Here is a 15,699-nt window from a genome sequence, read left to right as displayed (position 1 = left end):
TACTGTCATTCTATTTAGTGGGTGTGGGTGATCAGGTGTAGAGAGATGAAAACCAAGATTAGTTCATAAATTCAACAATAGAGACATTTCAACACTTGGGCAATACACAGTAAGAACTGAGAGCTGCTGCTGAGTTACATCTTCAGGAGTAGAGGGAGGAAAGGTTTCCAATAATCAACCCATTCTTTGACTGCTTTTTTTTTTTTTTTTTAAGAAAGATAGTAAAACTTGGTGGATGCAGAGATGACTAAGCATAGGATGCAAAGTGACTAAGTGACCTTTCCCACATTTTTTTAGGAGTGGGGTTTTAGGTAACTGGTCAGCCAATTTATTGGCTCTTTACAATACGCTATACAATGATAGCTACAGAGCAGTGTAGACGTCCTTGGTTTGGAAGCAACAAGATTATTCATTGAATAGGCAATGAGCAGGTACTTTCTGGGAGTTGCAAAAATGAATAATGATCAGTGTTGTAATTAACATGCTACAGGGGGTAGAAGAAGAAGAGAAAGGCAGCATTTCCATTGGTCTGAGAGAAATGGACTGGCTCTTTATGGAAGTATTGATGTGTTAGATGATACGGAGTGGTACTGTAGAACTTGGGAGTTGGAAATGAAACTAGATATCATTTCATCAAATTGCTTCCTTAACAGTATACAATCATAAACATATGCCTATGTATTTTGAAAACATATACAGTGTTTTCAAGTATATAGTATATTTTTTAATCTAAAACTCCAGAGATGTTGGAACTATCACCATCTCCGTGTTATAGATATGAAAACTAAGACTCAAAGAGGTGAAATCATATCACAATTATAAAATCAAATTGTCAAACAGAAACACTAATTTGCATATAAAACAAAACTCATTCCATTAAAGAACTTGAATATGAATATTTAAAGGACGAGTTCTGAAGCAAGTTTTTCACATTAGTTTATATTTCCATTCTACATTCTTTTCTTTACAGCCCAGTCCGTAACTAATTTCTTTATTTTCATATCCTTGCAACTTTCAACAAAAATGCATAAGGTGAATATACTACAAGGTGGCATGTGCTAAAAATGCAAAGTGAAGAGGTTGTGATTTTTATCTGCATCTAAGTTCTCTTCGGTTTACGAGAATTGTACTAAGCGCCTCTTGAAAGAACACAGCCACCAGCTGGATGGTTTCTGCTGTTAGCAAACATTATGAAACAATGACAATTAAACTGTTTAATTATATAGGAGGATTACAACATGGTACCTATGTCAACTGTAATTGATTTTAAGTCTTAGGTGATTCTGGTATTTGGGGAGGTCCAGGCAGAGGACATCAGGAAGGTTAGAATAAAGCCACTTTATTTCTCATTGGCTAAAATGAGCTCTCTATAGAATGATACCAGTGAGGAAACTGAATCTCTGTCTGGAATTTTAAAAAGAGGTATAAGAAGTGAGATTTGTTGGGTCATCTCTATATATAAAAAGGAAAATAAAATATCTTTTCTATAAGTAATTAAGATGAAAGAACCTAATACTGGTATCTGATGATTCTGTAATTGTGTATCAATTACATTCATTGTGAATATGCACCAGATCAATGAGTTGACATTGAGCTATCACTATTTCTCAGCCTTGTAATCCTCACATAATTAGATTTCTAAGGAAGTTCTTCTGGGCAAAAGACCTGTTTTCAAAGAGAGTGGTGCATTATGCATCATACAATGAAAAAGAAACATCAAGAGATATGGCTATGACTCATTTGACCAATAACTAGTTACATAACCTGCACCTTCACCTTCACCTTTTTGAGTCTCACCTTCATCATTTGTGATACCAGGAGTTAAAATAAATGATCTGTAGGCTATTCTAACTCTAGTATCCTATGATGTTTAGATATGACTGCTATAACTGAAGAAAAGTATATTTATTATCATAAGCTCAGCAACTACCTAAAAAAAAGCTCTACTTTTCCACTATTGCCACTCTGTTTCCAGCTTTTCTACTTTTACAGTTTGGGGGAATATTGCATTGCTATTAAATCTGTAGAATCTCAAATATTCCTAGTTGAGCACTTGAGCTTTAAAAATATTTTAGCTTCCTTCAAAGCACTGGTCATCAGGAGAAACATACAGCTGAATACCCATTGCACATACTGAGAGAGACTTTGGAACTAGTTTGTTAAGAAGCTAGAACTATAAACCTCATAGCCCAAAAATGGAGACAAGCCAAAACAATGGAAATCATATTCACTTTAAGGAGAAAAATCTGCTTATTCTTCAATAGCGCCCTGATTTCTATTCACTTAAAAGCCAATGGAAAACTCTGAGTAGATGTTGCTGTATTACATTTGAGAAAAAGTCTTGTAAGTATTCTAAAGAAGATATTTGTAGATGGGAAGTATCCCTTCCAACTAGCTATGTAGGAAGACAAATTCATTTCAAGAAAAAGTTTTTTTTTCTTTCTAGTTCCCATAAAACACTAATCAGGCATGAACAAAAGTGATCACTTTTCTAATAACTTTAGAGATAGACACCGTCTTCTTGAAACCTAGAGGACGTGTACAAATCTCATCTCAATGTTATTCAATGTATCTGTACCACAGATACCCAGGAAAAAGGTAGCCAGTATATCTACACAAAACATATTTGGTAAGGGTAATGAAGTTATATAAAGCTAATGTTATATTTTTTAAAACTCCTTTTAAGATCAATAAGTATGCTTCTACATCAGTACTGCCTTGGGTCTTCCAAGAAATATCAAATTAGGGAGTGTGCACAGACAGGTCACATGCCCACACTTCCTCTCTGCATGGTTAGCTTCACTCTTTCCATTAAGTTGGCGTGTTTCTTAGAACACCCTGGGCATATCCATGGCCTTGGCTAATACACATGCCCACATATTTCTCTTGTTATTGTTTTCTCTGTTTGACCTTTGTAAGGTCCTACCATCTTCCCATTGATTATATATATATATATATTTTTTTATATATATATATATATATTTTTTTTTTTTTTTTCCGGTACGCAGGCCTCTCACTGTTGTGTCCTCTCCCGTTGCGGAGCACAGGCGCCGGACGTGCAGGCTCAGCGGCCATGGCTCACGGGCCCAGCCGCTACGTGGCATGTGGGATCTTCCCGGACCGGGGCACGAACCCGTGTCTCCTGCATCGGCAGGCGGACTCTCAACCACTGCGCCACCAGGGAAGCCCTGATTATATATTTTTATCTAGTAACTTCTACTCCCTGCCAACCCCCTTTGATACATGGCAGAGAAAGGACAATAAAATTTATGAATTAGTATAAGATATGCAAGATACGATGAAATTTGTGGAGCTCATGGCATCTCTGAAATGATCAAACATTTTATCAAGTACAAAAAAGCTGATCTGTGGATAGGGAACAATAGATATATACTATTTTCTTCTATCAGACAAAGTAACCTTTACCAAATCAAAGGGAGAATGGGGATGCAAAATCTCTGGGGAAAAACTATAATAAGAACTGGTAAGTCTTTAGCATAGGCTTGAAATTAAGATGTTCTCTATGGTAAGCCTTCAGACTACTAAGCACACATGATAACCCCAACAGTGTGGCATAATGAACAGAGCTTTGATCTTGTTTAGGAGGCCTAGGACCTAGTCCCAAGCAAAGGCTTCAGTTTCCTCATCTGCAAAAGGATAATGAGAGGAGCACACATTTATTGGTCACTTACTATATGAAGTAAGTGACCATCCTACAACATGTCATTTCCTATAAATCTCAAATCAGCACTAAAAGGCATGTTATTATCCTCATTATACAACTGAGGAAACAGGTGCAGAGATCTTTAAATCTTCAACTTAAGAGGCAGAACAGGATTAGAACCAGCTCTATTTGAAACCAAATTCATGCTCTTTCACCACACCTTGTAGTTTTCACAGTATCCTAAGAGATCTTAAGAGATATCATATATGAGGACAGATTGTACATTTCAAAGTGTTATACAAATACAGAGTTTAATAACATTAGCCCTTTTGATGTCTAGCCATGGAAATTCAGGATTGGGTGCCGTTTTTTAATGACTTCTATCTCCCCATTAGATGATCAGTTTGCAAGGAAGCCTGCATCTGAACTTCTGTTTCTTTGGTACTGTGCACCTCACAGAATGAAAGCTCAATTAACATTAATAACTAACCATGCAATGCTATCTCTACGGTCTCACATTTAACCTCAGGATCCATTCTATATAATTACAAGCATCCAGTATAAGTTCAATATGGAGTACATTCCTTGTAAAATATGAACATTTGGAAGAACATGTAGAGTATCTTTGCTAAAATAGCAAGATTTTATCTATATCTCAGTGTTATTTTTATATAATTTATTATTAGAGCTCAAATTTCCTACTGCAGGGGTTTAATGAAATATGAGGCCAAGTGACTATTTAAAAAGAGGAAAACTAAGGCATTGAGATACTTTCCTGGTCAACTATACATTAAGCAGATATTCTATGGATAAAGGATTGTTAACTTACTGTCATTATCTACATTTGACTTACTTAGAGCCAATATGACTTCTTTCTTCCAAAATGTATCATTTAAATCAAAATAACACATTTTAGTTTTAAAAGTCAACAATAAAAAAAATAAAAACCTTAAAAGTACTGTATACTCATATTCTTAGCATGTCTCCTTGAAGGGATTATTTTCAGTCCTGTCTCCTAAGGTAAAATGACTGAACAGAATGTAAGAGATGAAAATTATAAAATTATTAAAATTTAAGTCTGGGGTCAAAGAGCTACATGTTATATAATTATTGCAAGAGGTGGAAGGGAGAAGAGTTAGGATAAAAGAAAAGGCACCACGTACAGAGGAAAGATGGAGTTCTAGGTATAGGGAAAAGAACAGAGTAAAAAGAAGGAATGAATTCTGATAGTCAAGCTCTTCGATCTGATTTTCACACTGCCTCATTTCAAAGCACTTAAGAATATTGATGTAATTTTGCTCTCTGGTTTGAAAAGCTTACAAATCTCTGTAGATGTCATCTCACAAACACATTGGAATGAACCAGGTAAATACCAAACCCTGATAATTTAATAGTAAAACTGGAGGGAACACTGATTTAATCCTTCATGAATACTGTACCCCATTGTTTTCAGAATATTCAACCTAGAGATCATCCCCTTCCTGCAGAAAAATGAGAGCATGACTTTAACCTGGAATATCTGTCTGAGTAGCACAGAAAAATGTTTACTTTCTAGGGCATACATACCCTTTTGCCAGAAATACACTGAACATGAGAAAATTTCTCAACTTCAAACAACTCAAATACCTATAAAAAGAAAATTAAGCAAAATAGTAGGTAGAACCATAGAAATATAGCTGAGAAACTACAAAAAGAGACTGCATACAATCTGCAATGGCTCTCTTAATCTAACCTCTATCAGGGTGAAACTCAGAATAACTTTCTTGAGATGACATCAAATCAGGACATCAAAACATGATACAATCAGGACCATGACAGAAACACTCTCTGGACCTGATGCAACGAAGGGTATCACCAAGTCCTTAGTAAGGAGGGATTGAATATATTATCCAAACAATTATTTTCACTATTAAATATAAAATTCTAATTTATCTATCTATTCAAACACACACACAGAAGTTAACTAGCAAAGCATGTGTTAGTCACACCATAAGTTCAGCCATCAAGTAATTCATTTGTAGGTGTGACAATTCTACATTAAAATAATCCGTCCAAAGTGACTGTCTGTACAAGCCCATGATCTTTGTGTACACCATGAGTTACATAAGTACAGCCTCAATCAGTTTTCAAAGATTCCAGGCAGGATTTGCAATACTGTTTTTCAGATCAAATAAAAATATTTTGGGTCTAAAAGCTTTATTTAAACTTGATATAAAGGGTGAGAGCTTCATGTCTAATGGATGGATCAGTATATATCATTTGGGAGGGAGACGCAAGAGGGAGGAGATATGGGGATATATGTTTACGTATAGCCGATTCACTTTGTTATACAGCAGAAACTAACCCACTATTGTAAACCAATTATATTCCAATAAAGATGTTAAAAATATGTTGCTAATTAAATATTCACAAATCTTTCTTCTAAACAAGTAAACAAAATCCTAACCGAAACCAAATTAGTAAACTTTTCTACAAAATCTTTACAACTTTATTTTCCTTGTGTTACTATCTTAATAAATCAAAGCACAAGTATAAATTTTGAAATTCACCACTATAAGAATCTTTACGAGGACTGAAGACATAAGTCAAAAACTAAAAAACAAATTCCAGGCAAAGGATTTGCTATTGTTCTTACATGATTCTCCTCTTCACCCACAATACATCCCCTACAACTCAATGATTCAGCAATCAAATGCAAAGGAAAGAGAATATAGCTCATTTTTTAAAATAAACACCTAATGAGCAGATAATTATCTTTCTAAGGAACAGTTTTGCTTTTTCCTATTATATGGGCCAAGTTGCTTTAATAAAAATCATATCTGTGAATAAACTGGAGATTTCAAGAAAGCACCAAGAGACTTTGGGTTGATAAATACTTCTCTGGGACCTGTTGCCTTTAGAAACTTTAGAAATCCTCCTTCTGGATTTGACTCTCAAGATGGCTGAAGATTCTGTTGTGTTTATTTGCTTTTTTGCTTGCTTGCTTATTTATTTTGGCTCTGGTTTGCTAGCTTATTGGTTTTTTCCTTTGTTTTTTACCATACTTGGAACTAATATCTGAGATTAAAGAACAACAACTAAAATATGGGGAGAGTAATATCAGCAAAAATGGTGGCATAGGAATTTCAGAGCTTGTCCCTTCCCCAGAAACATCAATTTGAACAACTATCCACATGCAAAAATAATTTTGTAAGAGCCAAGAATTCCAGGTAAAGAATTATAGCACCTGGGTGAAGCACTGAAATTAGAAAAGATGCATGAAGGCAGTAGGAAAGACAGATTCATACTACTTTCATCACTCCTCCCCAAGCCCAGGCAGCCCAACACGCAGAGAGATGCCCTCTCCCCATGGGAGAAGGAGAGTGAGGTGAGTCCAAATTCCAGGCCCACCCCAGTGGTCCCTGGGTCCTGATTGGCCCTCTGGACCCATGATCCAAGCCTGCCCATGCAGACCCAGGTCTCAGGCCCATCACTGCAGACTCCAGCGCTAGGCCTATCCACATGGACCCAGACACCAGGATGGCCCCTGTGTACATAAACAACAGACCTGCCCACTTGTTGACATATGGCATGGACATACATACACTACCAAATGTAAAATAGATAGCTAGTGGGAAGCAGCCGCATAGCACGGGGAGGTCAGCTTGGTGCTTTGTGACCACCTAGAGGGGTGAGATAGAGAGGGTGGGAGGGAGATGCAAGAGGGAGGAGATATGGGGATATATGTATAAGTATAGCTGATTCATTTTGTTATAAAGCAGAAACTAACACACTATTGTAAAGCAATTATACTCCAATAAAGATGTTAAAAAAAGAAAATAAAAGACAATGAGAAAAATTTTAACAGCAAGAAAAAACAACAAGAGAAAAATTAATTCATATATAAGGGAATCCCCGTAAGGCTATCAGTGGATTTTGCAGCAGAAACCTTGCAGGCCAGGAGAGAGTGAGATGATAGAGTCAAACTCTTGAAAGAGAAAATTGCCAAACAAGAATATTTTACCTGGCAAAGTTGTTTTTCAGGAATGAAGGAGTTCATCACCATTAGAACTGTCTTACAAGATGCTGAAAGGTGTTCTTCAAGCTGAAATGAAAGGACTCTAATTAGTAACATGAAATGATGTGAAAATACAAAACATACTTGTAAAGGTAAGTATATAGTCAAATTCAAATACTCTAATACAGTAATTTGGTGGTGTGTAAATCACTTAACTCAAATAAAAAAGGTTTAAAGGACAAAAGTATTAAAAATAAATAGAGCTATAATAATTTTAATGGATAGATAATATAAGAAGAGGTAAAATAAGACATCAAAAAATATGGGGAGAGAGTATAAGGGTCGAATTTTTATATGTGATTAAAGTTGAGTAGTTATCAGCTTAAAAGACTATTATATCTCTATATGAGATATTTTATGTAAGTCTTGTGGTAAGCACAAGGCAAAAACTTACAGCTGATAGATAAAAGATAAAGAGATGGGAATCAAAGCATTTCACTCTGGAAAATCATCAATTCACAAAGAAAGATGACAAAAGAGAAGAAAGGAACAAGAAAACTGCAAAACAGCATACAATAATTAATAAGATGGAATTAGTAAGTTCTTACCTATCAATAATTACTTTAAATGTAAATGTATTAAATCCTCAAATCAAAAGGCATAGAGTGGTCAAATGGATTAAAAAACAAGAAGACAAAACCCAACTAAGTGCTGCCTACAAGACACCCACTTCAGCTTTAAGGACATACATAAGTTCAAAGTGAAGGGATAGTAAAAGCAAAAGTGAGTAGGGGAAGCTAAATTTATATCACACAAAATAGACTTTAAGTTAAAACTGTCATGAGAGGCAAATATGGTGATTATATAATGATAAAAAGGGGTACATTCATCGAGAGGATATATCAAGCATAAATAAACAGGCACCCAACATCAGAGCACCTAAATATATTAAGCAAATACTAACAGATCTGAAGGAACAAGTAGACAGCAATACAAAAAAACAGTAGGGTACTTCAATACCTCACTTTTGGCCCTGGATAGATCATCCAGACAGAAAATCATTACACTGGACTTGAACTATATCTTAGACCAAATAGATGTAACAGCCACATACAGAACATTCCACCCAACAGCAGCAGAATATAGATCCTTCTCAAGAGCATGCAGAACATTCTCCAGTATAGATATTATGTTAGGTCACAAAACAAGCCTTAGCAAATGTAAAAGACTGAAATAATATCAAGTATCTTTTCTGAACACAGTGGTATGAAACTATAAATTCAAACACAGAAGGAAAAGTGGGAAATTCATAAATGTGTGGAAACTAAACAACACACTCCTGAACAACAGGTCAAAGAAGAAATCAAAAGGGAAAATCAAAAGATACCTTGAAACAAATGAAAAGGGAAACACAACATACCAAAACTAATGGTATAAGCAAAAGCAATTCTAAGAAGGAAGTTCATGGTGATAAATGCCTACACATTAAGAAAAAAGAAGGAAAAAAAAAGAAAAATCTCATATAAACAACCTAACTTTTACACTTCAAGAAGAAATAAATGAAATAGAGAATAGAAAATCAGTAGAAAAGACCAGCAAAACTAAGATCTGATTTTTTGAAAAGATAACCAAAATTGACAAACCTTTAGACCAGCCAAGAGAAAAGGAGAGAACACTGAAATAATCAGAAATGAAAGTGGAGGCATTACAACTGACACCACAGAAATACAAAGGATCATAAGAGACTACTAGAAACAGTTATAAATATCCAACAAATTGGGTAACGTAGAACAAACAGATAAATTCCTAGAAACATAAAATCAGCGAAGACTGAATCATGAAGAAACAGAAAATTTGAACAGACCAATAATGAGTAAGAAGATTGAAACAGTAAACAAAAACCAGCCAACTAAAAGAGCCCAGAAGCAGATGCCTTCACTGGTGAATTCTACCAAACATTTAAAGAACTGACACCAATTCTTCTCAAACTCTTCCAAAAAACTAAAGATGAGAACAATCCCAAACTCATTTTACAAGGCCCAACATTACCCTGATACAAAGACAGAGAAAGACACTACAATAAAAGAAAACTACAAGCTAATATCCTTAATAAATATAGATGCAAAAATTCTCAACATAATACTAGCAAACTGAATTCAACAGCACATTAAAAGGACCATACACCATGATTAATTGGGATTCATTCCTGGGATGCTAAGATAGTTCGACACAGGCAAGACAATAAATGTGATATATCATACTAATAGAATTAATGATAAAAATTATGTGATTATCTCAACAGATGTAGAAAAAACATTTAACAAAATTCAACATCCATTCAAGATAAAAACTCTCAACAAATTGTGTATACAAGGAATGTACTTCAATATAATAAAGTCCATATATGCTGAGCCCACAGCTAACATACTTAATAGTGAAAACTTGAAAGGTTTTCTTATAAGATCAGTAACAAGACAATGTTACCCATTCTCACCATTTTAACCCAGTTCAGTACTGGAAGTCCTAGCCATATCAATTAGGCAAGAAAAAAAGAATCTTTAATCAGACAAAAAGAAGTAAAATTATCTTTTTGCAGATGATATGACCTTATATATAGAAAGCTCTAAAGACTCTACCACTCTACCAAAAAAAGCATTAGAACTAATACACAAATTCAGTAAAGTTGCAGGATATAAAATCAACATCCAAAAATCAGCCATGTTTTTATATACTAACAATGGACTATCTGAAAAAGAAAACATTTATAATAGCATCAAAAATAAAAATATACTTAAGCCTAAATTTAACAAAGGTGGTGAAAGATGTGTGTACTGAGAATTACAACTTTGTTGAAAGGAACTGAAGAAAAAACAAATAAATGGAAAGATATCTCATGCTCATGGAGTGGAAAAATTAATATTGTTAAAATGTCCATACCACCAAAGCCATCTATAGATTCAATGCAATCCCTATCAATATTCCAATAGCAATTTTTCACAGAAATAGAAAAATCAATTTTAAAATTTATTTGGAACCACAAAAGACTGCAAATAGCCAACATAATTCTGACTTTGGAGACATCACAATTTCTGATTTCAAAACTTTATTACAAAGCTATAGAATCAAAACAGTATAGTACTGGCATCAAAACAGAAACACAGAACAATAAAACAGAAATGAGAGTCCAGAAATAAATGCATGCATATATAGTCAACTAATATTTGATAAGAGAGTCAAGAATATTAAATGGGTAAAGGATAATTCCTTCAATAAATGGTGTTGGGAAAACTGAATTGTCACATGCAAAAGAATGAAATTGGACCCCTTTCTAACACTACTCACAAAAATTAACTCAATATGTATTAAAGATTTAAATATAAGATTTAAAACTAAAATTCCTGGAAGAAAACATAGAGAAAATCTCCTTGGCATTGGTATTGGTAATGATTTCTTCGCTATGATACCAAATGTGCAAGCAAAAAAGAACAAAAATAAACTGGGACTATACCAAACAAAAAGCTTCTGCACAACAAAAGAAACAATCAGCATAATGAAAAGGCAAAGTATAGAATGGGAAAAAATATTTTCAATCTATCTATCTAATAAGGGGTTAATATAAAAAAGAAACAACAGCAAAAAGAGCAAACAATCTGATTGAAAAATGAACAAGGATTTATTAAATAGACATTTTTCAAAAGAAGACATACAAATGGCCATAAAATACATGAAAAGATGCTCAAAATCACTAATCAGGAGGGAAATGCAGATCAAACCCACCATGAGAAATCACCTCACACCTGTTAGAATGGTTATTATCAAAAAGACAAAAGAAAACAAGTGTTGGTGAGGATGGGAGAAGAGAAAACTTTTGTGCACTGTTGGTGTAAATGTAAATTGGTACAACCACTATGGAAAACTGTATGGAGGTTCCTCAGAAAATTACAAAATAGAACTACTATATGACCCAGCAATCCCACTTCTAGGTATATATCCAAAGGAAATGAAATCATTATCTTGAAAAGATATCTGCATCTCAATATCCATTGCAGCAATATCTACAATAGCCAAGAAATAGAAACAACCTGAGTCTCCACGGAAGGATGAATGGGCAAAAAAAATGTGGTATATACATACAATGGAATATTATTCGGCTATAAAAAAGGAAAACCTGCCATTTATACAACATGGATGGACCTTGAGAGCATTATGCTACATGAAATAGGTCAAACAGAGGAAGAAAAATACTGCATTCTCTTATTTATACGTGGAATCTGAAAAAGCCATAATCATAGAAATAGAAAGTACAATGGTGATTGCCAGAGACAATGGGGGAAAAGGGGAGATATTGGTCAAAGGGTACCAATTTCCAGTGATAAGATAAATAAGTTCTGGGGATCTAATTTATAGTATGGTGACTCCAATTAACAATACTGTATTTTATACTTGAAATTTGTTAAGAAAATAGATCTTAAATGTTATCAAAAAAATAAAAATAAAAAGGCAATTATGTGAAGGGATGGGTATGTTAACTAACCTTATTGTGGTACTCATTTCAGAATACATATGTGTATCAATACATCACACTGTACACCTTAAACTTACATACATGTCAATAATATCTCAATAAAGTTGGAAAAAATAGAGCAGATATTTCATCATAGAGTACATTTTGCCATAGTAGGACGTTGGTAACAGCATTAATTCCTCATTAACCAAAGCTGATATGTTGAGAAGAGATTTGGAAAACAAGAAATTAAACTACAGTAAAATTTTTACCATGAGCCAATTCTTCTATTCCTGTAACGGACATACTTTAAGTGGCCCCATGATCTCTGCCTTCTGGGTTTCATATCCTTGTAAATTCCCTCGCCTTGAGAGTTAACAGGAACTATGCCTCATTTCTAACCAAGAGAATATAGCAGAGGTGATAGGCTTTCCCTCCCATGATTATGTTACATTATAAAAGACTCAATCATGTTAGCCTACTTCTCCCTTTGTGGGCTTTGACAGGGCAAGTTTCCATGAAACTTAAAATCACAAGGGACTGCATGTTGCCAACAACAATGCTAGAGGGGAAGTGCATATTTCCCCACCTGAGTCTCCAGCTGAGAACCCAGCCCTGGAGGACACCTTGATTGTAAGCTATGATACCCTAAGCAGAGGACCCAGTTAAGCTGTGCCCAGACACCCGACCCACAAAACTTCTGAGATAATAAAATGCAGGTTGTTTTATGCTGTGGTAATTTGCTGTACACATGAATACAATTCCACAGTCAAAAAGTTGGTTTAAAATATAAATGCCCATAAGAAAAGTATGCCAGTCTAAATTATTTTTATGAGAGATTTTCCTTTAATAGATACTGATAGTGGGATGGGGACTGGAAATTATTTAGAAAGTATGACAGAACTAGAAGAAACTTGCTTTAATTGCTTGAAATAAGAATAATCATCTTAAAAATGAATAAAATAAACAGACACAACTATTGTGTAATTGTACTCAAATGTTCAAAGCTTTGATCAATTCCAGCACCCCCGTGAAAATTCTCATCCTTCTGTACCAATGCAACATCACTATGCTCCTGGTTGCTTTTAAAGTTCCAGAGCTCTCCTGGACTCTTCCTTTTATCACCAAATTCTGATCACTTTATCTCTATGGGCACGTAACATCTGACCTCTCCTTTTCATATGAATTCCACTCTCTCTGAGTTCTCATCTCTCCTGATCTATATAACAACATATCAACTAGTCTTTAAACCTTATTTATTCAACAAAAATTTAGGGAATACCTGCCATGTGGTAGAATATCCAATAAAACATTGTATAAACTGTTGTCAGAGTATCTTTCTAAATGACAGGCCTAATCAGGGAAAATAATCTATCAAAGCCAATCCACAATCAAACAGAGGTTGTCTACTTTGCATTTCAGCTAACTTTCAATCAATCAACACATTAGAATTACTCTAGAAGAGCCAAATATTTTACTTAGCCAACTAAGAAAAATAAAGACTATTTTCATAAAAAAGAATATATATTTTATTATAAAAAGTAAACCTTTAAATACTATATGGTTAACTTTATAATGCAGATTCTAATAATACTCACCTGATATGGTTATTTTGAGAATAAATGAAAGAATATGCATAAAGCCCTGGGAACACCACATAAGCCATCAGAACCATCCATTAAGTTGTAGTAATAATTATTTGTATTCTTAAATCGATTCATAATCAAGCATTATTTTTCAAATGAACAATAATAAAATTTAGTTAAAATGAGAAGGACAGACCTTTCAAGAAAAGATAATTGATAACTTTATACTTATAGACATGTATACAGAATTTAGGAGACTACTTTAGTAATTCAGGAACAATAATTATGTCCTTAGACATGAGAATATAAACTCAGTTTAAGACATATTGAAGAGATATATTTGAAAGAACTTGATAACTGATTGAGTGTGAAGGGTAAATAAAGAGAGGCTTCAAGAATGTCTTCTATATTTCAGGCTGTATTTCACCACTAACATTAACCAAGGTGAGAATTAAATTCGGCTTAGGGGATGAATTTAAGATGATACAGAAATTTCAGATAGTGATAACCAATGGGCAATAAAAAGATGCCTGTAACCCTAGATTGAATAGCTTAAGGGCAGGGACCTTTTATCACTCATTTTTCTTCAAGTACAAGCCTTGCACTGGAAAGTATTCAATACAAGATTTAATTCAATTGACAGTTCTATTTTGGGAAGGTCAGAAAGCCCAAGAAAAAGAACATAGTAAGTATCAAAATACCTATTCTTTCTCTTTTCAATCAAAATTCAGTAGGGACCAGAAACATTCACAAATGTTTACTGTCTCACCAATCCAGAACAGAAATAGAATGCTTTGCAAAGAATAGAACTGATTCAAGCCCTACAGTTTTGGTAAAGTTGCTTGAAACAGTTTTGAAAATAATTTAATACAATTTTATTTCAATAAAAAATTCTTGATATCAAATATTTAGCATCTCCTATTCATCTGTCATTAAAATAAACTGAAACACCCAGTGTTTTCAAACCCTTCCAAAATAAAATCTCTAAGCACTGTCAGGTCCTTCCCCTGTTGGATTGATTGCTTTGTGTGATTCATATTATATCTGTGAAATCCAATTTCTGCATAAAACCTGTGATCAGACTCTACAATCTATTTCCCACATTGGTTGGGCTCTTTAACATGGCTTTCAGTCAGAATTATTTGATCTCTTTAACTTTAAGCTTCTGAAGATAGGCACAGGGATCCAACCTGTCTTTCTTAAGCTGTCAATTGTCATTTAAATATGAGAACTTTTTTTAGTAGTCATTATCAAACCTTGGATACAGAAAATTCCCTGAGCTACTTCCCCACCTAAAAGAGTCTAACTGCATTTCTCAGACCATTTCTAAAAAGAAACTTCCCTGAGCTACTTCCCCACCTAAAAAATTCTAATTGCATTTCTCAGACCATTTCTAAAAAGAAACTTCCCATGCGGAAATTTGAGGTGAATGTGATAGTTTAGGTTCTGGGAAAACATCTAAACTGAAAAAGTTGCTTTGAAAAAAATCTTCCGTATGAAAAAAAAGTCAGACAAATTTAGTCAATGTGACCTATTTTTAAATGTATGTTTTCCTGAGAGAATAATCTGAAGCACGCTTTACTCTACATTACAAAAAAACTTCGTTTTCCTGGACTAAGCATACTTATGAGATTGCAAAAAGAAGTCAAATTAAGTTAGGCCAGTAACTACAATTCACTGGCATTTCTCATAAGATGTTCATTTGCAAATATTGAAAAATAAAGGTCTAGAGCAATTTTAAGCAATATTCTGAATCATATGCTGCTTTCTACCTTAAAGTTCTCTCTCCAAGTGCTTCAGAATGGTAGAGGTTAGGACAGCACATTCTACATAGCTTTCCGGCTAGTCTAGATTTCCAAACTGGGGTAAGGAGTCAGATTTTTCACATTTGCTTACTCACTGATATCATCTATAAAATGTGAGCACGCAACATTTATTAACTTCTATG

Source organism: Tursiops truncatus, chromosome 14 (assembly GCF_011762595.2).
Source record: "Tursiops truncatus isolate mTurTru1 chromosome 14, mTurTru1.mat.Y, whole genome shotgun sequence".
Classification (NCBI taxonomy): Eukaryota; Metazoa; Chordata; class Mammalia; order Artiodactyla; family Delphinidae; genus Tursiops; species Tursiops truncatus.
Note: the sequence above shows the minus strand (reverse complement) of the source record.